Source organism: Strigops habroptila, chromosome Z (assembly GCF_004027225.2).
Source record: "Strigops habroptila isolate Jane chromosome Z, bStrHab1.2.pri, whole genome shotgun sequence".
Lineage (NCBI taxonomy): Eukaryota > Metazoa > Chordata > Aves > Psittaciformes > Psittacidae > Strigops > Strigops habroptila.
In genome coordinates this window covers 48136580-48164543 of record NC_044302.2, presented here as the reverse complement: position 1 = coordinate 48164543, position 27964 = coordinate 48136580, and the positions used below count along the sequence as shown (strand labels likewise).

Below are 27964 nucleotides of genomic sequence, written 5' to 3'. Positions count from 1 at the left end.
TTATGCTGGTCCTTATATGCCTAAACGGCATGGTAAATCAATGATCAGCACATTTCTGCACGTGAATATGCTTTGAAGCTAATTCTCATTCTGGTTACGAAACTAGAATAATGCAGCATGAATCCTTCAGAAAAACAGATCAAACCACTGTCTTATACATATGAGCCCATTCTGTCCCTACTTCTCCACCTGTAGCCACTCCTTTCCGACTAATTATGTCCTCAATCACAATCAGAAAGGATAGCAGCTGCACAAGACACACCAGACACTGTCATGGGATGTCCTGTGCCCTGCACTAGCAAAGTTTGACCGTTTTGAAATAAAACATAAAAACCCACTTGGGTAAGGAAAGTTATCTTGCATTTCAATAGGATGGACAGACTGTGATCCACTTGCTTATTAGAAAAAAAAAAAAGGGGTAGTACAGCAAAGGTTACCATATGAATGACACTACCCTCCACTCCCTACAAATGCATGGAATTGCCCCCATCACTGTTACAGGTGATTCAGGCATTTACTGTGTATTAGGAGATCTGACTGTTGACGACACAGACAGGCAGCTCTTCAGAGCTGTTTTGACAGCGTACGGGCTACCAATGCAGCAGGTTTTCCAAAAAGGGAGGAAACAGATGAATGTTAACCTGATACCTAACAACCCAGCTAATGATTACTCAGTAACCACTGGTTCTGTAGCCTCCATTTTTCACTCTTTGTTCATGCCATCCAATAGACAATGATGGTAGCATGATTTTAACAAAAGCATGAGATTTTCAGAAACAGGACATGCATCATGAACAATAATCACAACTGTGCTCAGCTGCTGCTAAGCAAGCATTTCTGAAAAGCACCATTGAAAAGCAGATTTCACCCTGGATATGCAAACCCACCAAACAATGCCTAAATAGGTAAGAGAGGATATATGAACAAGCTGCAGCACCAATTTTGCAGACTAGTAGCAATAAACATGTTGTTTGCGAAGTTTTGTGTTTATGTCCCATCCGAGCACCCTCCTTATTAAAACCCCCAAGAGCTTTAAGTGTACTTCAGAGAAGAACTGGGTTTGCAGACAGATGTTTGTACCTACTCTTATCTGTGTGCGATCAGATAAAAAAAACAATAAAGAAAAGTCCAAAAAGAAAGAAAACATGGCCTGTGAAGAGCACAGGGCTATATCTAAAGAACTCAATGTAACATCAAGCTATCTGAAGAGCGTGGATTTCCTACAGAGGTGGAAAATTCAAAGCACAGAGCACCTCAGACCCCCAGTTAGAGCCACAGCAGACACTATGCAGCAAGTTCTGGAGAACTAACCTCCCAGCTGCCAACGAAGTTTACAGAACAAAACTGAACATGGGCATCTCACCTAGGAAAGAATGGACTAAAAGCCACGCAAAGGCTTCAAGACTTCAGCTGTCTTAAGCAGGGGTGCCCTCACTTCCTAAGAAACAACAACTTTGATTTCAGACTCTCAGAATGAGGTGGCACAGCTCATTTCTGCACCCTTGTGTGAAAACTCATGGAGAACTGACCATGTCTCACACATTTGCTTGGCATACACCAGTTGAGAGAGAAGAGGGAGGCTCATAGAGGCTTCTGGTACCAGCAGTACAGAATCTGTCTTTGTTCTACCCTTCTTTTCAGGAAACAATGACAGGGAAAAATAACCTTAAAGACAGATCTTACGCTTGAAGAGTCACCAGCTTAAAAATTAGTCTTTCAGCATAACTTCAACCAGTACAAATAGGTCAGCATTAGTGAATTAAAGAATTATTTCTTTCTCATATTGATGATATGTAGCCATTTTCCATTAGAGAAGTTTGCATATCTTGAGGGCCTAATGCCATGATAAGTGACAATTCCACAATCAAATTCCAGTCAAAGTGATATTTACAACAGGTCCTCCTGAACACAATTAGAAAAACACACTTCTTCCATGCTCTTGTATTATCTACAGAACTGCAAGGTATTTATATTTGTAGCTGCAGTAACTATTAAGAAGAAAAATTAGAGCATTGGAAAGTGGGCTAATCAGTGCAATATTCTGTCTGATGAATTAACAATTACGGAAATGTTTTCCAATTTAAAAAAATCCCTCAAAACAACAAAGTGCATCTAGACTCCTACCACTCAACAAAGAGGCAGGGAAGAGTGACCAAAGAAAAAAATTGAAAGTTTTCATGATGCTCAAAGCTGTCAAAGAAAACTAAGGTATAATATTAAAAAAAAGAAAGACAGCTATGATGCAATTGCAAATTCAAAAATCTGCATCTGCTACTGAACTCTCTCAATTCAGCCAAAATATGTCTCCAATTACAGACCCAGCAAAATGTTCTGTAACAGAGCAGATGTGATTGCATGGCTGAGGAATTAAGGATATGGTTTCCCACAAGCTCCTTCTCTTCTCTGACATCTTATCAACTATGAGGGGGAGAGGGGAAGGAAGGAACAAAAAAACCCCATGGTCTTCATTGTGTCTGTTGAAACAGGTTAATAAGCACTAACAACTGGCACAGTTTTGCTCAGCAAGTCTACAGATTCTGAAACAAGTTCACATCCACCATCAAAGGAGAAATAGCCCTGCGTATCAAACTTATTGATACATAAGGGTTTAGCATGTTTCTCCATGTCACTGGTTTTCCACCTAGACTGAGCATAAGCCAACACTGAAATATGCCACATGAGAGCTAGCAATGAAAGTTGAGGAGAGGAAGGAATACAAATAAATACGGAGGTAGTAGGGGGCTGTTGCCAAAGCACCCAGTAGTTGACAGATCCTCAGTTGATGTAAATTTTGTCCTTTTTCCTACCCTGTGTCAAGCCTCAAAAACAGGTTCTCCTCCTGTACAGGACATTCAGACTCGTCTATGGACAAATTTCCCCTGAGGTCCTACCCATCTTTATTTTCAGAAATAGAACCCCAAAAATCACATCTGAGAGCAGTGATTTGACTTAAATTAGATGGAGGTCCAGAGCAATGTCCTTGGACTGAATCTTGCAATTCAACTGCTGAGGGCAATCACACTGAGTAGCCACTGCCTCAGAGGTAACCCCTTCTGCAGTAGCTCCTCTGAAAACCGTTTTTTCCCCCAAGCCAAGCACAAGAGCCATTGTACAAAACCGAAACGTTTTTATAAACCTTTTTTCTGTCCAAGTAGAAACAGGCAGAAATCTGAGCACAAAGCCAGACATCTGCTTTACCCCACCATACCCATCTCATTTGCAATCGGGAGGATGTCACCTCAAGTCCCTGCTCTGTCCCAGGTGTCTTCATGCCTCCAGAAAGACCACACCATGTGCAGGACAAGTAGTGTTACTATTACCCTCTTATTTCTTACGTACTACCCCAGAGGGATCAAAAGAAATATTGCACAACCTCAGATACCAGCTAGGAAATCTCGTCTCGCTACCTGCAAGCATTAAGTGACAGCCGAACAAAATGCCTGCATTTTTTCCTTTGGGTACCATCTAGGCTTTCCGGAGATGCAAAACGACTCAGGGTCTCTCAGAACATCCAAACCGCACACGGACATTGCACACAGTGTCATTCCTACCTCCCTCCTCCGAAGCGTCTTTCCTCGGCACGCACTGCGTCCATCACGCCCCGCCGCAGCATCCAGCCTTCTCCCGATCCACCCGCCACCCCACAGCACTGCGAGAGGCCGGGAAGGAGGAAGGGAGGACACACCAGCAGCACAGTGGCAGACACGCGGTGTCCCCCTGCACCGACACCCGCCTCTCCGCACAGTGGGCTGCTCGCGGGAAGCACCGCTCTGTCCTCACCCGCCGCGCTGAGACTACCCACGCGGTTCCACCACCGGCACGGCCGCCGGTACCTCGGGGAGCCCCGGCCGCGCGCTGCGCCTGGGGAACGAGTTCGCTGCGCCGGGCCCCCGGCTCGGGCTCTGGCGTGATGCCCGCCTGCGCAGGGAGCAGGGGTGGCGGCGAGGGTCTCCCTCGCGCTGGAGCCGGTTCCCTCGTGGAAGGGGCGGCCCAGCGCCTTCTGCCGAGCCAGGTACCGCACCGACAGAGATCGCGGCCCCCGCGGCGCTCCGAGATCCCCCGGCGATGCTGAAGGTGCAGAGGACGAGCCCGCAAGCCTCTCCAGCGCCCCAGCCCTCCGCGGCTCGCAGAAGGGCGGGCGGGCAGAGGGGCATCAGCCGCGCCGGCTCCCACCGCCTCCCCGAGTTCCCCCCGGCAGTGGGCTCCTCCCGGCCTCTCGCCGCCCCCCGCCCCGGCCCCCCGCACCCCGCCGGTCCCACGGGCAGCCCCCGCGGGTCCCCCCCGCCCTCTCCCGGTCCGGCTCACCCCGCGGTGCGGCGCGGCAGCCCCCTTACGGGCGGCTGTCTCCATGCGGGCGGGCGGGCAGCACCCACCGGCCGGGCATCGTGGTCAGCCCTCCCGCCTCGGTGCAGTGGAGAAGGGCGGGGGCCAAGGGACGCCCTCCCCGCTCCGGTTCCTTCTTCTCTGTTCTTTCCCCCCCCTCCCGTCCCCTTTTTCTCCCTAACGACGTCCGGAGAACTACCGGCACAGCTCCTTCCCCATCGCCCGCCCCTCTTCCTCTGCCTCCCCCTGCGCCGGACCCGGCTCCCAGTCCCCCGCCCGGCTGCGGAGCTGAGGGAGGGGACAGGGGCGGGCGAAGGGGAGGGGAGGGAGAGGGATCCCCCCGGCACCGCCGCGGCTCTCCCCTCGTGGCCCCGGCTCCCTCCTTTGTGCCAGAGCCACCGGTCCCCGGGGCTTCCCCCGCTACCACTCCTGTAGTTGCGGGGCGGGGAGCACCACGACATCTCCCTAGCTCCGGGACATTCTCCCTGTAATCCGGCAATTGCCAGGCAGAGGCTGGACGCTGCTCAGCAGCTCCCTCCTGCTATCCTCCCTACGGCCCCTGCCGAGGCGAACATACACCTCCAGCATCACCACGGGCTGGGCTGCTCACCACCCCAAGAAAAGGGAGGTGGGAAGGAGAATGAATCCGGGGAGGAAAGCGACCACACAGAGAGATGAGATCTGGGTGTTCCCAAACAGCCCTGGTGCCCCTACACGCCAGGATGCTCTGGGTTAGAGGCCCCTCACACGCTGGAGCACAAGGCACGGCCATGGCAGCAGTGTGGGATCCAGGCTATGGTCCAGACCCTGGTGCCGCTGTTGTGCCTCTTTCCCCTGGCCGCTGCCTTCCTATGCAGGCACTGAGGACAGTGCTGCACAGTGTGGTAGTGGTCCCAGCTGCTGGGCTGCTCAGAACCTGCAGTGCCCAGCGTGACCCAAACACTTGCCTCGGAGCTCATCGAGAATGCCACAGGAGTGAGCAGCTTGTTCTTACTCTGCATTAGGCTCCGGGTTGCCCCCAAGTCACAGCTGGGTTATTAGAAGTGAGAATGGTACCGCCCCAGCTCTCTGAAAGCCAAATTCCCCGTTGGCAAGGCAAAGCAAAGGTGAGCCAGGAGTTATTCTACTGCTGATGAGCACAGAGCCCTGGCTTCCCACAACAATGTGAAGTGCTCTTGTCAATATATCCAAACTGTAAAATAGAAAAAATAGCATCCACAAGTTAGAGTAAATCATGAAAACACTATTTTTTTATCTGTGGAGCAATGGAGTTTTATCCCTTAGTTGCCAAGGTTGCTGCAGAAGTGCCTCTGGGTACTCATTTCAGAGAAGAGGAGAATGGTGCCATTCAGCAGGGACATGACTTGCCCAACATGACCAGGAAGCCCAGACTGTGTCTCACCAGCTCACCATGGGCCACATGGACTGAGGGGCAGAAGCAGGCAAATAGTGTAAAGTTAGGCACTTCAGACTTAGAAGTGTTAAGTTTTGTCCGCTGCAATGCAGAGGAAAACATTCATGTATCCAGAGCCCTTTTCCTTTGTATGACACAGGAGCACAGGCACAGCACATGGAAGATGTCTCAGTTACAGGAGAGAGGTATTTCTATTCCTGTTCATTTAAACAGTGCAACAGCATGGGCAGCACTGGTCTGATCATACCCAAAGACCAATATTTACCCAACAGGTCAATCAAGCTTAGCTAATTTGAAGAATGACTGATTGGAAACTAACAAGAAAATGTCTTCTTTGCAGCTTCACATCTCTGCAGTTTCACTGTTTCTTACACATCTATGCATAAGAGAAGTAGTATCTACTGTCCTTGGTGGATGTGGAGGAGGCAAAAGGGAAACCAAAACACTAACATGCCTTCCTGTTGTTTCCCTACTTTACACCATCAGCATGCCTAGTAGAAGCAGAGCAGGAAAATTTGTTATTCCTCCTGCTTTTTTGGTTGTATGGATTTCTGACCTGCTTGTTGTTTCAGGGAAGCTCAGCAGGGCACAAGGATTTTTTTCCTCGTGTGGGTGTTGTGTGGCTTGCGTGGAGCTACAGCAGTAGCAACAAGGGCTATTTTTAGCCTAAAGTAGGCCAGGCAGTTCCAGAAGACATACTAACAGGAGGAACATTTGAGAACAAACCAAGCAAACAAAAGAAGAAACAAACTGAGAAATGTAAACAAGAATCATCTTACAGAAGCACTTGCTACATAGTAAACATGTAGAAACTGCATTCTGCTCTCAGGGGACATGACACTACACACCCCCTCCCACAAAAAAAACCCCCAACAAAACCACAAGTGCAACCTCTCAACAATAAATGTTGCCTTCAGAACAATCGAAGTATTTTGTTTTAGTGTCATACATCTGGGCTGGGGTTCTTAGAGGTGCCCAGTTCAGCAGTTTTCAGTATGCATCCATTTCTCGGAAAAAGCATACCTAGCCTGGTAATTTAAATAGGCATTAATCTCCTTCTTAGAGTCCGGTACACATTTATGTTTCGAATCAGCGTTTAGCTGGTACCCAAAGTGCATTGAAACTGGTTGCCCAGCTTGCTGGGAGAATACCTGCCCATGTTTGCTACCCTGTGAAATCCTGTGGGCAAGGTGCTGTTCTTTATGCGCAGCTCTTTACAGCAAGCAGAAAAAGAGGTAAGAATATGTACTATAGGAGAAAGGTTCATTTTTCACTGGTAAAAGACACACATTTTAGTTTTCGATTAATGGTAATTCAGAGGGGAACATGGGTATCTGTCACCTCCTTCATTTAGTATTGCACTTGAAAGACTAGATTGCAGTAATTCATCAGTCTGTAAATCTTCACGGAAGAATGAGTGTAACAACATTCACCACAACCGCATGTGTACTTCCCACATGGACTCACATAGCTTGTTTATACTGGGGTTTTTTTAGCTCCTGGTAGTAGTTTCTCCTCTTTCCAGAAAAAGTCCCTGTAAGACATCTTACATTCTGACTTCTTAAAGCATGAGTCATTCCATTGAAGCCTATTGCAGGACACATTCAAAGCTGTTTGCTTGCTGAGTTTTGGGTAGATGCAATCCCAAAATCCAGAACAATCTGTGCCACCATAAGCCTTTAAAAGCTGAGCTTGTGTAGCTCAGCTTCTAGGTTGGAAGCAGTTTCTCCTTCGCACAGGGGGTCACAACAAAGCTTCATGTCTCTATTAGGCGAGATACGGCTACCAAAGTCCTACAATCGTACATTATTCTATCATGTCTTGTAGTAGGATGCTTGTGGTGACAACAAATGTGTTTGCTATATTTAGCATGCTTTTGCTTGCTGTTCATTTCGTCAGATGATTTCCTTAAAAAGAAGGAAGATTCAGCACTTTGCGCTTTATTCCTCTAATTCATAAACACCCCTTTGATGTCCCCAGTCTGACTTTTTTCCACACCAGTATGAATACAACAAGGCTTCAGATGAAGTCAGAGTTTAGTGCATAAGAATTCAACATAAAGCTTCACTGTTATCATCTGTCAATAGATTTGCCCCAATACTCTCTTTGGTGTGCAAAGGGATAGACTTTCTGCAAAGCTTTCTGAATCCAGTTTAAGTGTTTCATTGACCAGAACAGCCACATCTAATTCATGTCCACATCTACCCGTGCACAGAGCAAGACGTCAACATACATATGCACAGACCAAACTGCATCCGTAGGATTTGTGTATAAGGCATGAAGATGCAAAGTTTGCAAGCAATGTAGCAAAAAATAGTTTTAGGACTTATCTGAGGATTTTCTTTGACGGGTACATGCTGTCTAAGAATACTGCATTTAGTTAATCATCTTTGCTAAGTGCTTGCCAAGCAGCAGTGATGGGTTACCAATCCTGAGCCTACCTAAACCCATTTAGGCTACAACTCTGCAAATCACCTAAAGCTAAGCAGCTACCCACTGATTGCAGGTCAGGCAGCAGTTAGACAATTTGTCAGTCAGGTGTTGCTCTGGAAAGCTGGGACTCACTGCCTCAGAGCTGCCTGTGGATTCAAGCTCAGAAGATTCCTTTTCACTATGGTTTATTTATTCCTTTTCAATATGGTTTATTATTTTCAGGTAAGATCCTGAAATGATCTTACACACCCACCATCACTAGCCGGAGACTTACCCCTACCAGTTGTTACAGTTTCAGATGTTCCTGGTTGAAAATTCAGTATACTTGTTTATAAGAATGTCAGTCTTTGTAGTTTCAATAGCAGGACACACTGCTGTACTACTACTGACTCTTAAGATTAATATTTGGGCACCTTCCTTAGATCACGGATTGAAAACTCAGTTCCTCCAAGATCTGAGGGGGCCTCAGTAGACCACCATGAGACCCAAGAACTTCCCTGAGGGAGTAGGAAGGATGCATCACTCTTGCCCTGATGCGAAACTCCACGCCAGGTGCTGGCTGGACTGCAGAGATGTCATAAGCCAGTCTTCATGGCAGCCAACCAGAGAGGCTTCCTGTCTCCGCTGTGCACGGCAAATACACCCGAGTCGAGCAGCAGCCCAAGCAATGGGCTTGTGACTAATTATGAGTGATAAGTCAAATTGCCAAAGTCCTGAAATAGGTCAGGACCACTTTTTGCTGGACACTGTCCAACACTGTCCAACCAACAAGCTCCTGACGACTACAGTCTGCAGTGGTGTGCTGCACAGGTGGAAGACCTGGGGGAAGAGAAAGTAGAAGAGGGGCATCAAGGATTTCCTCTCGCTCTTTGCAGACTAGGTACGGCATATCTAATTAGTCACAGGGAAAATGCATCATCTGTTTCACCAATGCAAGATAATAGTATACCACTTCAGCTTCAGGGAAGACCAGCTTCATAAACAGTGCCATATCCAAACCTTTTTTAAGAGGGATACTTTTGGCCACAGGGAGGTATGATGAGAAGAACTATTTCTCATTAAGCACTCAGTAGACTAGCTGCAAAGATCAGTTTCTTATCTGAGAACAAAGGATTCAAGCATAAAGTACAAGTTAAAGCCCACAGAGAAGGAACAGACCAATTTCTAACAGGTTACATCGTTGCAGCAGATATGAAAATCTTGTAGCTACCAGTGACAGAGAGGAGGTCTTCACCATGGAGAAGATTCATGGGGTATAGGAACAAAGCAACCTGGCAAGAGGGTGTGAATACAATGAGCAACACACCCTGCAATGCAGGGAATAACCCAAATTATTCACTCTTTAAGGAGTGGTGAACCAGCTTTCTGCTTTTCAACATCACACCAATGCTTTCCAGCAAAAAACCTCTGTACACATACATATACATACACACAAGGCTGCTGATAGGGTATGATACACCTAAATTTGGGAAAATCATCTCATGGCTTTATCATAGCAAATTACACTTGCATAATGAAGCATACTGGCAGGCAAGCTGAGTGGGTGTAGATAGGTAGGTAACATGCTTCAACAGTAACTTAGAAAGCTGTTTCCTTAGCACATCTGAGGAAATTATGCCTCAATTTTTTTTTATTTTTTTTTTTTCCGTATATTTTCTGGCATCTTCCTATTTACAAGAGAGAAGATACTATCTCTATATGGGTAACGGCAAATTCCTAATTACTGTACAAGAAGAGATGAATAAACCAGAATTTGCACCTAAAAGTGGAGATAACCTGTGTTTTTTCTGGTAGGTGCCTAAAACCATCACTCCTAGCAAACAGTCCACAGTGTCTGAGAGCAAGATGCATACTTCAACCCAGTTCTATACTGCAAACCATTGCCCTTCATCTGTTGGCTTAAAGCCTCAAATCAGGACACACCCTCTATTTGGACAGTGTTGGGACAAAAAATGTATATTCCTTGAACTAATATTTTTGGTCTCTGTACACTTCTAGACTATTTTTTTTCTGGTTGACCTGTTTTCTGTGGCCAGCATCATTAACAGTGCTGGGTAAGTCCTGCCCTGACATGCAAATCAATGGGATTCCTCTTGTGTGGGTCACTAGCTGTCAACAAATTCAGAAAAACAGGTATAGCAATGGTAAGAAGTTCACCACACATATGTGTAAGAATCAAAGATGTTCAGATTTATCTCACTATAATCCCTCTTCCCCATCATTTTGTGAGCCTTTCTGGCCATTGACCCGCTATGCAAGAACAGTTGTGCAATTTTTCCTGCAAGAGTCCCTGTCCATGTGAACTAGACATGCTACACAAGCCACGGGGTGGGGGGAGGGGGGGAGGGGGTGTACACCTCAGAGGGCATCTGCCCCCTGTTTGTCCAGGAGCGGGTGACAAAGACCAAGAGACCAGAAGAGAGCAGATGATTGAGTGATCCACATGGGCTAAGAACTATTCCAGGTACTGCTACTCAGGTATCTTAAGAATAAACTCTGCTTTTCCACACAGGATTTGAAAGACTCAAAAACAATTTATAGGCATTTTCAGAAACATATAGTGTTTACTTTTTGCAGGTGTAGTCCTCAAATTGATGCTGGGTACTTCACTGGCTATCCGCTTGGGGCCTTTAATGATGTATAGACAAAAAAAGTCTTTTGACAAAAATAAGGACAAGGAATTCACCTATATGGCAGCCATGAAGACTAGAACTATTTCAGTGCAGCTGGAAAATCTCACCAATTATTTGCTCAGACATGAGCTAAAAATTGGAATTTAGCGAAGTTCTAGATTTGTTGAGACATCATATGTTGTTTTCTTCAAGCTTTCTGAACGTCATCCGTCACACTAAGGAGCTGTGAATTTAACCTCCCAAATGAGATAACTTCTGCTAGACCTAATGCCCTGAATAGTCTACTGGGCAGGAGAAAAGCCTTAGACACTCTTCATATTCTTAGGCATGAGCATTTAGGGAGGTTCAAACAAGCAAAAATGTGACATCTACATGAGAAAAAAGGCATTAGCAAACTAAGCAAATTTATGCTTTCAGAACAACCGTACCACATCTATGGAGAATACATTTTCAGCCTAGCTCACAAGTAAGTGGATGAGTCATCGTCGCATGCAGCTATTTGCTCTCCAGTCTAGATTTCAGAAGTGTGAACACCTCTGTGAGAACTTCAGGGTCTGGTCAAGTCCTTTTTAATTTTTTTTTTTTTTTTTTTTTGAGTAAGAATCAGTCTTAAGGTGGAAGCAAGACTCAACACTCTAAGAAATGAGGCTCCTCCTTATTTTCTGTGAGTAAGTCTGCTCTGCAGTCATTCAGATTTTTCAGAGTTGCAGACCTTGGGAATAGGAGGGGTTGTCCTACACAAAGATGTACTGATAACTGTGCTATTTATATATTTTTATATCAGCTCACAGTAATTTAGCTGTGCTATTTTGCTGAATTAGATTTAGTTTCTAGTTTCTAACCAATCTATGCAAGATTTTTCCAGGTATATCTTCACGTGTTTCCAGTTTGCATTAGTTATTTTTATTCTTGTACAAATGTGTTGAACTGCACTTTCTCTTCAGGTTACATTCATACTCAACAGGATGCTATATTAGTACTCAAAGCTAGAAATTCCCTTTCCATCACTTTTCTTGCCTTTCAATACTGTTTTAAAAAGTGTATTGCATTGTTGGAGGTTGAGCAGCTCCTGTGCCAAAAGGTAGCTGATGAATTCTCATGCATCAATGAAATTTTTAAACACAGGCCCCTAATCTTGTGGCCTACACAAGCCATAGTTTGTACTTTGGTGTTTTTTACTTGATTGTATTTGTTCATGTTGCAATTGCACCTTAAGTTAAAGTCCAGTAGCACTCACAAGTCGAGCAAGTCTTTCTGATCATGAAATCCATTGATGTATCCCTGGACTTCTTCATCCTAGGGGGAAAGCACAAACAACAGCTCTTCTAAGTGCATTTTAATCTCATCTCCAAGGATGAGCATTTAGGCAGCTTACTGAGCTTTTTAGGCTCACGCTAGGAGACCTGCACTAAAAATCACTGTTAGGGCTGCAGGCAAATGACAAGAATATTGACTTGGCTCTGGCCTGAGGTTAACCAGACTAAAGAGGACATGGAAAAATATTGGACATGACATGACAAAACTGTTGGACATAACGAATGGCAGTGTGAGACTGACAGAAGTTACAGATGGTGCCGTGAAGGATCATCACACCTCACAGGCAGCTAACGGGCAGTTGTATGAGACATGGCCAAACTCCAAGGATATCTGGGTGGAACAGCAAGGACCGTTGGAGAAGTACAGTCTTGAAAAGCTACCATACTCAGGTAACTATATCAGGTACATCATAGCAGATTAAGATTACCCAGGTAACGGTATCAGAAATACCAAATTTGGAGTCTGTGGGGAAAAAGTAATTTGAGATGGGTTGTTTATTTGGGAGGACACTGAGTGGGACATAAGAAGGTACAAGGGTTGTGAAATGGAGGGTTAAGAAATGAGAAAAAGGATATTAAGATCTGCAGATGATGTGAGTGGAGCTGTCTGGGAGTAGCCATCAGGCAGCTCTGCACTTGGGCATGGTAGCTGGAGCAAGACACTGAATAAAACACATAGCTGCACCTTCACCATATGTGTAGGGCCTGGTCTCAGCCTCAGGAGGACTGGGGGGGAGTGGTCTACCCCTGTATCCAGGTGGAGGATTGAGCATCCTTGTAACACCATGTGGGCACCCATTCAGGGTCTGGCAGCACTAGGGGCTGCACACTGCTCCCTAGCAGAGCTCTCTCCTGCCTGTCCTTCTTCTGCTCTCTGATGCTGATCCAGGGAAGGGCCTAGAGATTTACATCTCTGCCATCCCACCATCCATGTCCTTGCATCCTAATCCATTTTCAGTGGCTGCTGTTTCCTGGTTCCAGGTCCAAGCTCTCAGTCATTTGCAACAGTGATGAAGGACAAGACTTTTAAGGCCTAGGAGCAGCTTTGGAAAGCCTGACCTGCCAACATTAGGGTCACAAACAGTTGCAAGCTGTATCAGCCAGTGTCTATCATTCTTTTCCTTGTCTCCAGTGTAGGAGTAATTTTAAAAGCCCTTTAGCAAGGAAATTACTTGCCCCTAATTTAAAATGAGTTGTCTTGCTAGCAGCCAAGGACTTGACCTCCCCCTGACCACTCTACCTCTTTCCTGCACTGGAGCTTCCCCTTCTGTGCTCATCTGCTTACTCATGACTCCACAGCAGAGCTCAAAAGTGAGTGTGATGCCTCAAGCACCAAGCTTTACATTGGATCAAATGCCAAGGTGAATTTCCCTGTTTCTGTGTGCCTAATAACAAGATTAGCATGCAATAGTACAGTGCCTGAAGTTTAAAATTTATTTGAAGTTTGTAGGACAGCTCTCTAGAAAGTAGGTTATTAAGAAGGGATGTAATTACTGAGTTTAATTACACTGTCAGCTGTCATTTTTGTTAAGTCCAACTGCATGTGTGTGCAGCAGCTGAGAATCAAGTACAGAAGTTATAAATGGTCATTTTGATGGGTCAGGAACCTGGGACATGAATTAATCTGGCAGCTGGATAATGCTTACATCAAAGACGTTGTGTGGTTTGGTGGAGAAATACGGTCTCACACACACAAGAGCATTCAGGGTAGCTGCTTCATTTTACAAGGCCTGATATTAACCTGCTCATACTTCTGACAAAGAAAATTTTCCACCAGGCAGGAGGAATGGAGCTCCAGAAAGGCTGCTTGTGCAGTCTTGGGGTTTAACAACTGGAAATGAAGCCTGAAACAACAACTTCTTTAGAAGGTACTATTAGAGAATAACCTCATTCAGTCAGCCTGTGCTCATCACGACAGGAGAGCAGAAAAAACAGCCTCAGTGCTACCTTCCTGCTTCAAGAAATTACCTATGAGTGACAACTGAACTGACACCAACCTTTTTTTTTTTATTTTTTTTTTTTTTAACTTTAGAGGAAGGAAAAGCCAGAAGAGGAGCTCCTACAGACCATTCCAGATTTACTGCCAATCACATTGCTATTTGCAGCTGTCATACCTATGGAGGGTATGTAATCCAAGCCTTGCACTTTATCGGTGCAAACCAGCCACACTACCCCTCCAGCTCTACAGCTAGTCTTGCTCACACTTGGGCCCGGGTGCATGGGTGTTTTCAGGATGAGCAGAGAAATGCATGGGGTCCTCACATCACAGGCTTCACACAGGACTGACCACACCAGTGTCCGAAAATTATCATGATAACTGTGGAAGTGACTTACTTGAAATTTATAGCTTCTGCTTTGTCGTCCTTTCAAAAAAAGTGTGTATCTTTGTTGGAAAAAAAAAAAATTAAAAGATTCAGTCTGCTTTTTTTGCAGTATTTCCTGTTGAAATAAAAGATAATGGAAAACACTGTGTAACAAGAAGGATGGCTGCTTTAGTTAATCAGAGACAAGAACCAAGGAAAGTCAGTAACTTTTGACTCTGACCCAATTCAGAAGTTTTTATTAAATAAGGGATATACATTTGACTGTCTCCCTTTTGAGGGAAAAAGTGGACCAGTCCAGCTCCTCACCAGGCTGCAAGCCAGCCTGATCAACAGTATGATGATGAGTCATAGAATCATAAAATAGTTTGGGTTAGACGGGACCTTTAAAAGTCTCCTAGTCCACCCCACACACTGTGATGAGCAAGGAGAGCACTAACTAGATCAGGTTGTTCAGACCACCATCTAGCCTGACCTTGAGTGTTTCCAGGGATGGGGCATCTACCAGCTCTCTGGGCAACCTGTTCCAGTGTTTCACCACCCTCACCATAAAAATTTCTTCCTCATATCCAGTCTAAATCTACCCTCTTTTAGTTTAAAACCATTACCACTGTCTTACTGTACCAGGCCCTGCTACAACATCTGTCCCGTCTTTCTCGTGAGTCCTCTTTGAGAACTGAAAGGCTGCAGTAAGGTCTCCCCAGAGTCTTCTCTTCTCCAGGCTCAACAACCTCAACTCTCACAGCCTTTCCTCATAGGACAGGTGCTCCAGCCCTCTGAACATTTCTGTGGCCCTCCCCTGGACACACTCCAACATGTCCATGTCTTTCCATGAATGGAGTCTTAAACCCACACACCCCCCAAAGTATCTATATACTCATACCATTTGTATAGAGGTGACAATCCATTGCCAGCCATCTCAAAGTGTAGGCACAGTAAGAAATACCATCGCAGCTACAGAGCACTTTTGAAGGGCAGCCAGCAACCACCTACTGCCCTATGGAGGTTGCTGATGTGCTCTAAGTATCAAGAAGAGGGTAAAATTGTAAATGCTTGACAGATAGGTTTAGCTATCAACCAACAGAAAAAATGTATTTTATGAGACCCAGGATACAAACATGAAGCAGGAACGATTTTTGTCCTCTGAGAACAGCTTCACATGTAAGGCCCTGCAGGTTTTTTGTGGTGCATTTGATTGTACTATGGCTTGAAAAGATGTGCATTTAAGAACAAGGAGGACCATTGACTTGATTAGAGAGACTGGCATGGGTGTTTCCGAAGTGTGACCAGACCTCTCTGTCTTATTCACACCAGCAATTTCATTGAGTTGAGAGAGTCATCCACAGTGTTTGGAAGGAAAGAGAGGGGAAAATAAAGAGAATTTGCCTTCACTGAAGTTTGGTTGCTCAGTTGAAAAAAATGCTTCCTCTGTTCTCAAAAGGATGATGTTTGGCTCTTGAAGCACCATGATGCTACATACTTGTATTTTACAGGCAGACACAGTCCATTTTCACATCAACCACTATTGCGCCCTTCAAGGGGCAGATATGCACAATCTGGTCCAGAGGAATTGTTTCCTTGTACATGGCCAGATGTGTCACAAGAATGTGTAGAATCTCCTGCAATAGCTCAGACAAAAAGCAGAAGCGAGGTCCTACAGACCTGTGACAAACAGCAATAATTCATCTTTGACAACCAGCAATTGAAGACTCAACATTCTGAGCAGAGCACCTGTTTCTGAACATTGATTCTCCCAGTATTTTCAGGATATACACCAAAACCTGATACCCTAGTATTTTATAATGCCTCAGGTTTTTAAAAGAAAGTGTCTTCTTCAGGTCATTGCAATCAGATTTCTCTGTGGATCTTCCAGACATCCTGGTCATGACCAGGTATCTCATAACTGTAGGAATCAGAGACACCAGAATCAATAGAGGACTTGAGATTATCAGATCAAAGGATCAACATAAGCACTACACCTACTAGATATATAAAATTTTCACAGAAATTGTTCTCTGCAACCACAAAACAGGGTTCAATAAGGACTTGGGTCTAGATTTCAAGTCTTGAAAAGTCTGGAGGTCTTTGGTGGTTTCTGACTGCGAGAGGAAAGTCAGGGCCTTGGGAGGATTAGCAGCTGGTCACAGGGACACAGGAGTGCTGTTTCTGGACAATATCAAGGGGGGATAAAGAATTAAGTAATTCATTTTGGCCCTAAATGAGCTGCTGTCCTAAAATGGAATGGATATTAAATGTAATTTTTTTTTTTTTAAAGGAAAACAGAATGAGAAAAAGAATAGAAGTTAATACAGTGTCCGCAGAGTAGTGGCTCCTCAGATATGGGTTCCTACAAGTGGGACTTGCTTTCATAATTACAACCCAGTTTGTGTAACACCAAGCTCAATTCACACAGCTTACCTAGGATAAAGAGATCAATTTGAAAGTGACGAATATAAGGAATTTGTGTACTGAGGTTGTTGCATACAACCTAGAACAAGTAATAATTGTATTTATTTACCCAATTTAGAGAGGTCCTGATTACTGATAAAAGAAGGGGAAACGGACAGGAAATGAGAGAGAAAATGCAAAGGATTAACTGTTAAGGGAGCAGGTAGATAGAAGCAGGTAGGATAGTTACTCAGCTTTAGCCCTTTTGTGTATCCCAGACTCTACTGAAGAGCAAAGCTGAGCTTTTACTAAGAGTCGAACAGCCTTGTGTTTATGCAGGCAGCAGGAGCCTTCCTGGACATTAGGCAGTTCAACTGGCTCCAGCTTTCTACTGTGTAGCTACAAGGTCTCCTAGGAGTGCCAAGTTAGTGGCAAACACGTGCGTTTCTGAAACGAAGAGAGCATGAGGAAGGAAAAGTGACAGGCAATAACACATCTCCTGAGTGGCTTCAGGACTGCTGCCACAGATTTTCTCCTGGGGTGGCATGAACTCCTGCCACTGAGATGTGTCCTTAGCACTGGTTTAATGACACTGATGAATTCTGGAAGACAAGATAAGCCAGAGTGCAGAGACCTTCATAAGCCCAATTTCCCTTCTACCTCCAGCTGTCCGTCTGTGCCAGCTATGCACATGTTAAAGAGCTAAAGAGGACTGATGCATTTCCATACCACCTTTCCACACCTCCACTATAAGCTTTTGAAGATACACTAGCCTGAATCCAAAACTAAAATTTGGCTTTGTTTATTAAAACATGGGAAGAGTAGCAGAAGGCCATGCACTACTAGCTTTAGAAATGGGAAGACTGTAGCTATTGCAGAAGACTCCTGCTTCAACTAAGCTGGGAGCTGTCTCCCAGAAAGACAAACAGATGCTTCTCTCCTCCTGCAGCTTAGAAGAAAACTTGAACACTTGCCCTACATTATTAATATCTCAATAGTAAACTGGCAACTGTTTAACAAGTGAGACATTTCTTCCACCTACCTTCTTTGTAATCCTCCCCCAATGTGATACCCACCACCCTCTCTTTTGACATCGAAGAGCAACAGGGCAAGCAGGAAAGAAAGTTTCATTGCAATAGTTTCCTGCTAGCAAAAAGAAAGCACTAGCATGATTACACATGAATCTTACTAAAGAAAGTTACTGTTGTGATAATCTAATTCAGGGTTAAAGAGGATTGCAACTGAATTTGATCTCCAAAGAGCAAATTTACTACAAACATTTTCACTTGAAAGGAATAGGAAAGGTCTTCCAGTCCCCCAGCACTCAGTGACTATCACTGCAGGATGAGATACTGAGGACAAAGAAGCATGAGTTAGGTCTGTTGTTAGGACATAAATGCCAGACACATTTCGCTGTAAAACCACACTGTTATTCAACACTAAATCCTGTCAGTCATGCCGTGTGTTTCTGCACATCTCCAGAACACTTATAAGGCACCACTACTTACGAGGTAGTGCCTGCCCTGTACGAAATTTTGAGATGAAAGTAGAGAATTTAATTTCTACCCATGGTGGAAAATGAGGCAAAGGCATGAACCTGGACTTGCAGTACTTCTATGTCTGCTTATGAGTTTGTGTTTGTTGACACTCCCCACAAAATAGTTATTTGCAAGATTCAGGTTTAGAATTTATTAAAAATGCAAGGAATTATCTCTTCCTTCACAAAATCAGGTGTTGGAGGATTGAAATTTCAACAGTTTTAAGAGAAAAAAGATGTTACTTAGGGTGGTGGGATTGATGGGGTTTTTTCTGCCTAACAGCAGGTTATCATCTTGGTTAACATGTATCTAAACAGAAACAGAAGGCTTTCTTTTCTTTGGAAACTCTTAAGCTGGGACTATTTAAAAAGTGAGTGTTTTGCAATCCCTTAGTGTATTTTTAAGCCTAGATACCTCAAATACTACTTGAAATTGCTGGGTATGGAATAATTCTCTGGAGAAACTAGACTTGTTAATATATCATTTGTTCTCACTATGCATGTGAGCTGAATCACAAAAGCAGAAGCAGACTGTCAGGTAAATTTTTAAAGACTGAAAAATGCCTCATAGCTTTGTTTTGAAGTCAGTGAAGCCACTCTTCTGGTTTTTGTTCTGTTTTGGCAACTTTGGCTATCTAGTTACTTACTTTTCGTTCTTTCTTGACCATCTGCCCTTCCAGGTTTCAACATCTATTACAGTTATCAGTATTATTCCCACACTGCAAGTATGGCGGAAAACCCTGAACACAAAAAGATGCAGGAATTTACTCAATGTCATCCTATGCACTTAGCAGACACGTTTCCCTGCCCCAGGAAACTCTCAGAGCCGCCAGTGCATGGGAAACAATGCTGAGCATTTAATTTGCTATGCCTGAAATACACAAATCCAGGAAAGAGGATTTATCTTTTTTAATTTATTTCTTTAAAGGATCTGAAATTAAAGGGACCCAGAAATCAGTTATTATACTTCTTTGAAGAAGTGAAATGGGGATTCAGGTAATGCTGTACATAGTATGCAAACCAGGACTCACCTGTTAAAAAAAAATCAAACATGAAGAAGAGTTCAAACATAGACCACGTCTTAATTCTTGTCACTTATGAATATGCAAATACATTTGTGTAAAAAAGAGGTTTGCCATAAATGTGTGCTCAAAATGTACTCACAGGGGACTGTTATCTACCTCGTCCTGTCCTTCTTTCCCTTACATCCCCAGCAGGGATTCGACCTAAATGGGTCATGAGTTGACTAACTTTGATGTGAGTAGTAAACCCTTCATCTCCTGCTCTACATAGTCTGCTGGTTAATATTTATAGGGGTTGAGGAATATTATTTGAGAAAGACCATATATATTCCCACAAATACAGGGGAGGAATGAAGGGGAAGATATTGTCAAAGTTTGCAAAGACATCAGATCATGAAGAGCCTTGTAACGACTTGAGATGGTGAAGGAGTTATTTACAAAAGGAAATCAGCCACTTTAATGAACACATTTCATGAATGTTTAATATGCTGTGCATCTTGAATCCCAGTCTCCTGAAACAAGGCGATTACAGAATATTCAGTTTTCTTGCTCATCCAACACTGTTGTTAAAAACATTAACTCTAACAACTCCAAAGAGAAGTAGAGAGCTTTCAGATGTAGAACTTCAAAACTTTTGATTTATGCAAGCTTCTTCGTTTTGGAAAGTTTTGCTTTATCTTTCAAAGTGCTGACACTAGACTTTTGTTGGAGACCTGACTGACCTCATAAATCCTAAAGCTTATCACAATTCTGTTTGATTCTGTTTGGCTTTTTTCTTTTCCTTTTTTTTTTTTTTTTTTTTTTTGTAGCTTTTGTTTTCCAAAAATATAATAATTGAAGCATGCAGGCAGAGAGTGTAATTGCTACAGTGCCTTAGCCTTGCACAGAGCCGAGATCAGGCAACAGGGGCTCCATTTTCACCAAAGGAGGAAAGCTCTAAGACTTGCATCCTTCATCTCACCCTCATTCCTTTTCCATCCCACAACCCTATGGGTATCGTCACATTCCGTACATTTCTCAACTACTGTATGTTTGAGGTTTTGGTATTGTTCTTCACTTTTCCATTTTACTATTCCGTTCATAGACAGGGGTATTTTCCTCTGTTCTTTGCCATTTAAAGTGGAGGTGTTTTTCAGCCTAATATTCTGCCTGCCACATCTTGTTGCCTAACACCCCATCGTACCCCAGCTGGAGTAATTTCTGCTGCAGCAGCTTGGAAGATTTTCCTATGTTTTCCCCTGCCAAATCACTGTTTTCACTTTCTCATCACCTTTGGTCTCAGCTCTCCTCAGTTGTGCAGATGGAGATGGGAATAGCTGTATAACTAAAGACTAACGTGACAACATATACACTTGTCAGTTGGTGAGGTGTGCCATGGACATGTGCCTTAGCACACAGCCTGTTCTCAGCAGCAGCTGCTGACTACAAGTCTGAAGCAGTACTACAGACTGCTTTGAAAGATATCAGTAAACATTGAAATGATAGTAAAAGCAATTTGAGGTGTGGGAAGGTAAGAGTAATTCAACCAATATATTTTGCCATCAGCTCCAAGTGCCTTCATGTAAATACTTTGTGTCTCTAGTGTAGTGTGGGTGTAATCTATCTGCCCTCAAGGGCAACTGGGTTCTGGAATAGTAAGGTGGAACCATAGAATCGTAGAAACATAGAATTCTATGTTGGTGGGAACATCCTAGCAGCACCTAAATCCTGTGTGAATATAACCCTCGCTCAGATCTAGTAGCTAAGTGCTACCAGAGCTGGTAGAAAAGAACTGGAAGCTCTTCAGATAGTATAGCCATAATAACCAGTTACAGAACTTCTATCACCAACAGGACCTAGTCATTTGGGGTGAGCTAAGAGGACAAACAGATCTCTCATAAATGTTTTTATAAAGTACTTTTTTATATACAAATATTTATTTCCGCAGAAAAACAACAAGAAAGCGACACAGTACTTTAGCAGCTGCAAAGCATATTAGAAGGGTAGTTTCCAGGACAGAAGATGCCAAGACTGAGAACAAGGCAAAGGACATAGTATAGTGGCGTACTTGGCAGTAGTAGGTTAACAGTTGGACCTGGTGATCTTAATGGTGTTCTCTAACTTAAAAGATTCTATAATTCTATGGATCATACAATCACCAATTTATTCCTGGCTGGATAACTCCACTATGCCTTTTTCCCTCCTTTAGCGCTGACCTTGCATTGTTCTTGTTGATCTCTCATTATAACTGTATCATCACCACTGCCAAAGGAGAGCACATACGATTTATCCCCATCAGATTCACAGCAGTTAATTTTTATCCCCATCCAAAGAGGAGGAAGAAGAAAATATGCCTTTGGGCATTTATTCTCTTACTGGTATGGAGTTGTGCCATATTCTCCAAGAGAAAGAAGAAAGTGGTGAGTCATGATTATGTTTTAACAGAAGGGGTATGGGAGAGTGAACTAAGAAAGCTGTGATTGCTGGAATCATCTAAGTAGGCAAACATCTATGAAGATTTGGAGATACCAGAAAATGGAGCTGAAAGTATGGGTGGATTAGAGGGAAAGAAACCCTTTGTATCCAAAGGCATGCAAAGTGGAGTTTGGCAGAGTCCTGCAGTAAAATTCTTCTATGGTTGTGGCTGAGGGTGCACAAGTACATTGATAGAGGTATCAGTAGCAATTGGTCATAGCTGCGTTAAAAGCTCCAATCATTGCAGTGCACAAAAGTGTAAAGAGAAGAATTAATGGTCTTCAGTGCTGTCCATCTCTTCAAATGTTTATGGTACTTCTGTCTCAAAAGTGGCAAAAGCAGCCAGCTTCTGTAATGGACATGGAAATCGTATACCTACCTGAGGAAGAATTGAATGGGTCCTTTTACAGATGATTTAGATTGTTCTTCTACCTGGTATTTGCTGGTTTCCAAGCTGAGCATAACAATAAGTTATAATTAACTAAACAACTGGATAGTTTATAAATTTCATTGAAAACTACCACCACTTTCTCGATCTCAGGACTGTCATAAAGCAGAAGCAGCTACAATGATTTAGAGCTAAAGTTTTGCCCTAGGAAGTCAGCCCTTCTGGAGCCTTTCCATTCAACATGCTTCAGTAAAAGGTCCAGAAACCAAAGACAAATCTTCTGGATTGTTTGAAGCAGTATTTTCTAACCTTCTCAAACCTATCATTACAAGGTCCTATTTTTTGTTGATACAGCTATAAGGGAGGTTTATGTTTTATTTGCTTCTCTTCACTTTTGTACTAAGTCATACTCAATATTTTATCAGTTTTCCTGGTTTTCTTCTTGTTATGCTCTGCACATGAGCAAGACAGCTCAAACAGCATCTGTATCTGATAAAAAAACTGAAAAAATTCCCACTGATCTGTCTATGACTACATGTTTTTAGTGTTTTTTATCAAGGTGCAGAAATACCAATAGCCTATGACTTTTTGCATGCTTTTTCTAACCCTTACCATTTTTTTGCTAAGGAGTATTCATAGATCAGTGATCAGTTAGATATCCTGAACTACTGATTTATTACTGCAGACATGCTTAGCTTCTCATTCAATATGCTAGGAATAGCTATTTTTGGAAATGAGATGGAGAAACTGTATAGCAAATTTCTGTTATCCTCAATTAAAGGATACAACCGCATAGCATTCCTTTTACTACAGTGGAAAAGAGATCCTGAATTTAGATTTGGATGTTTCAGATTTTGATTTCTTTTTCTAATTTGTTTTGGTTTTTCATTTGTTTTTTTTCATTTGTTTTTCATTTTTTTCCATTTTTTTCATCTGTTTTCATTTGTTTTTCATTTTGGTTTTTTGATTTGTTTTTTGAATTTCAAATTTATAATTAAATAAAAAGAAAATCTGTCATCTGGTCAATCACTGAATCTTTTCTCTGCCCTTCATCATCCAGTTCTTGTGTAACAGCATGGCAATGTATCCGTCAAAGCAGCATGTCTGTGTAGCCCAACCACATGCCCAGAGGTAAGCAAGCAGGTACTGCTTTACCCATGAAGAGTCATTTTTGGTTAGGAAGAGTTCATCCTCATTTTGCTGAAGCCACTGAATGACATACCCTTAATTTATAAATTCAGGTAGCAGCAGAAATGCCTGACAAAGTGAATTGCAGTATGGCAAAAGACACCTGAGCTCACACTACACATGTTGTTGGTGAGAAGATGATCATTTTGCTAAAACTGCAATTATAGCAATGTGCCAATTTTATCTGTACACTTTTTCCAGTTAATTTTGTGATTATTTTTCTGTTCTGCTTACCTGCCATTTTCAGCCTAATATCCAGATGATCAACTTAAAGGAAAGTGCCCATACCATGTGTCTGATCAGCATTCAGCACAATGAGGCTCTGTTTGAGCTGGGAATCCTGAAGACATCTAGACAAGTCTGTGACCTTGATGCCAGATTGGAAAAAGGGATTATCAGTTAAGCCAGAGTTGCTGTGTACATTGTTGATTAATAAATGTACAGTTCTGGCTTCCTTCAAGAGAACTTAAGGTAGGAGAGAGGTACAGTGTAGAAGAAATCCATCACATGTGTGATTTTCCCTGTGATGAGCTGGAATGCCTCATAACATCTCAGGGCTAAGACTGATACTCCTCTGCAATCTAATGCCTGTGCTTCGTTAGCAAACACTAGCTCAACCCTAAAATCATTCCAGAGAGACAGCAAAAGTGCTAAACTGAATGGCTTTTGATCAAGTACCCTTCCCTAGCTTTCTAAGCTGAGTTTCTAATTGCAGCATGATTAGCTACAGCAAACCATGTACACCTATAGGTATGGAAGTGCTAATGAGCACTACACTAGTGCCACTTGGTTGACGATGTAAGCTCTGATGATGGTATGCCTGAGAAAGGGAAGCTGTTGATGTTGATGTGACTTTGTACCTCACTAGTTGAACAAAATGCATCCATAATCAACCAATGACTTTGTTGAACTGTTTTCTCTTTAGCTGACCTTGCCCCAGCTGACAATGTGAATGCCAGTCTGTTGAAGGCTTGGTCTTTTTCTGCTCCTGCTTAGTCCCTTGAAGGGTCAAAGTTGCCGAGGATGGTGTGTGGACACAAAAGTGCATCCACAGCTGAGGGAAATCAGAGGAGAGACACTCAGCCTCTCTGTGCCTGTCGGACCAAGCTGTAAGCTCAGCTTTGCTTTCCTTGCAAAATATGCTTAGCCAAATAAAACACCAGTGAAGAAGTCTTCCACCTGTAATATGCATTTTAGTCTCCACAAGAATGGTATTCTATGGTCGAACAGCAGACTTTGGTCTCAGCTCAGACTATCTTGGATGAGCTTGGTATTTAGATGTCACATCTGGTAGTCCCTTCTGGCTTGAAGCTCTGAAAATGGTTTAGTGAGTTGTCAGTCTGTTTGGCTACAGTCTGATATTACTCTGGTGGAGAGACCAAGAAAAAGCTTTTGCACAGGCTGACTACTGCCACAGCCTGTCTAGAACCTCTTAACTAGAGATCTCATTTTATATTGGGAAGTGACTCATTATAGAAAATGGCCTTGGTATAAAAATATATATTTGAGGCACAACATCTGCAATCTGAAGTCTCCGTGTCATTCATTTTCTACAATAGCCAAATAAGGGTTTGGTGTTTTTTCATTCCTGAGACACCCAAAGCACCTCACAAGTTATTTATGTTAAGTGCACTGCCATTCCAGGTTCCCAGCAGTTGCAGTCTCCCAGTTAACAGCACAGAAGGGAAGGAACATTTTGGCCATGGCGCATGAGAGGTATTTCAGCTAGGCGGAGGAGTTTCAGGGACATTCAACGCAGTCCAGACTGGACACAGAATAGATGCTGCATTCCTCTGAAATGCTGCTACAGTGTTGTGGTAGAAAATTCCAGCTCTCTGTGTTGGGAAGAGCAGAGCAACATCAGAGCTACTAAAGCAGAAAGCTGGGTCCCAGCAGCTGGCGAAATCACCAACTCTTGTTTCAGGAAGATACCAGTAGCTTGTGCACAAATTGATGACCCACCAGAGCAGTCGCTCCTTGCTATTCTGGCTGCTGTCATGCCATGTCAGTAGGATGTGACTTCCAGCTTCATTCTGGAGCACCTCTTCTATGAAGACAGGCTGAGACAGTTGGGCTTGTTCAGCCTGGAGAAGAGAAGGCTCAGGGGAGACCTTACAGCAGCCTTCCAATACCTAAAGGAGGCCTACAAGAAATCTGGAGATGGACTTTTTACAAGGGCATGTAGTGACAGGACAAGTCATGCCCTGTGTCTTGAACAGTGGTAGGAGAAAAGTTACTAAACCCCTTCATTTATATTACTGATATTATGTTTCATTTTTAGAAGATAAATGCAGAGCACAACAAAAGCATCCCTCCTTTCTGGGAAATGTACATAAAGTGCAGCTGACACAGGGGCTTGAAGGCTTCAAAATGGTAATTAATGATGCCTAAACCAATAACAATTTTCTATTATTTAATATTAATTACATCTTCTGTAACTCTACACATTCAGTGCATCTTCTGGGCCCCTGTATGTAGAGAAAATTAAGCCTCAGTAGAATTGATTGTTTTCAAACTGAAAGGTGCTTCAAAGAAGGACTTTACCACTTAAAAAAGAAAAACTGTGAAATATTACAGTGTTTTATTTTTGACATTGTGATCACATTTTCCCAGTACCATGCAGAGCAAAAGGCACATTGCTCCAGAACAAAGAATAAAACATTTGGCTTATATATACGTGGAAAGAGTTGTCAAGCATGCAAGAAAAGCTAGAAGTTACCAGGAATTTTAAAGGTTATTCTACAAAAGGCAGACCTAAAAACTGGTTGGCAATTATAGACTTAATGTCTTGTGTGCACTTAGACATGTGTAAATTGAATAGCAGAATAGAACAGAGGTTGGTGGATCACCATTATAATAAACTGCCTTTTTAAAAAAAACCCCAAACTTTAATGCTATGTGTTAAAAGTAAAAACAGAATCAGACAAGATCTCCAAAAATACTTCATTGCTGTCAGAGCCTCAGGATCCCAAAAGAAGCTGTAAGATTTTTCAAATGGAAGTTGCTTTACAATGAATACTCTTAAACATTGGCTTGCAAGCCTTTGCCCAAATATTGCACATGAATTCTCTACATAGTTTTTACTGTACACCAATGGACTTTGTAAAGCAGAAAGAAGCAATTAGACATCTTCGTTATTTACTTATCAAAAGTAATCTCAAACTAATTTTGAATTTTACACCCTGCAGAGGGGCAAAAGCAAACTATAAAAAGAAATAACGGCTCCAGATCAGAGGCTTCTGTTTTCTCAAATCTCACATTGATAGAACTGGGTTGAGGAAGAGATCTATAGCCATTAACAGCACATTAAATTATCCCATTAGGCTAAAGCGTAGAAATGTGACTTGTTACACTCCTATTTTTATTATGGCCATCCTTATGCCTTGAAGGATGATATGTGAGCTGCAGAAATAGCAGCCTACAGGATGTAAGAAATTAACACAAATAAAGTGTCTGAAAAAGAGCTAAGAAACCTCTTAATGACAGCTTTTTCTCTAAATAGAGGTCAGGCTCCTATTTGGATGCAAACAACATAACTGTGTACTCTGAATGGTGGCTTTTTGGTGTTGATCTACAGGTGGCATTGGAAATGTCCCAAAATCTCTGTTTCAAGGCTGCTACTTTTTGTATGGTGTTGGTCAACGATCATGACCAATGCTCCTTTCTACTGTGATTTATTAAAAGATCACAAAAGGCTGTGGTACATGCAGTCTACCACCAAGATTCAAAGGCACAAAAAACCTGGTGTTAGTTTTGTGTAGCAGAATAGATGCCTTCCATTAGTCCTAACTCTTAAAGCTTTCTAGGCCAACCTTGTGCCCAGTTCCCATAGCTAGTAATGGAAGAAAGGGTATTTGAATGCTTTATTTGGCACTGAAAATCTGAACAAATAAGTATTTCAACCTTAGAAGGCATGTCTGAACATTTTCCAATTGTACTGCGGTAGTATTTCTGATTAATTGCTGTTATTCCATGTAATTTGCCTTTTTTATAGAGACAGGTCACAGCTTGTTCATCCTCTGTACTTCCGAAGCACTCAAGGATTTTGTCTTAAAAGAAATTGCACAGAAAAACTGTAACTTGCCAAAGCTATTAATCAACATAATTTATTCTCTAAGTGCTGTAGCAATCTCAATTTGTGCAGTCTGGCTTTTGTTGGTTTTACTGAGTTACACTTGTTCTTGGAAAAAATAAAAGCATTTCTTCGGTTGAAGACAGCTTGTGTTTTATTGGTAACATTAAAATAGCACTTAGCTGCTGCAAGCAGAACTCGTGGCCCTGGCTTGTTCTGATCCTTGTTGCTCTAAGTAGAATGGGAAATAGTTTTTCTAGCTTGTGAAAATTGCTGTGAGAACAAATATTTTTCCCTATTCTGCACTGGGTTGTAATGGAGTTATTTGTCATTTCCATTAAAAAATGTCCTATTTTTTCTTTTGGACCGGACATTAACTTCCAGGAATTGATGTGATTTTTTATGCATTTTTTTATACATTTTTCTGTATATTTTATCCATTTTTATACATTTCTCTGCTATGTTATAGGCAAAG

At 42.8% G+C, this 27964-nt stretch overlaps 1 protein-coding gene across 2 annotated transcripts in view; it reads right to left on the bottom strand.

The window, feature by feature from the left end:
• Nucleotides 1-4576, bottom strand: part of PLPPR1 (phospholipid phosphatase related 1) — a 127702-nt gene extending 123126 nt beyond the window's left edge. Inside the window, exon 1 of one of the 2 annotated variants that reach the window (XM_030470438.1) lies at nt 4306-4576. The gene's annotated coding sequence lies outside the window, so the exon portion shown is untranslated. Of the gene's footprint in view, nt 1-3551; nt 4183-4305 lie in introns of those variants that run through there. The other variant, XM_030470439.1, reaches the window with a different exon arrangement.
• Nucleotides 4577-27964: the final 23388 nt, after the last annotated feature.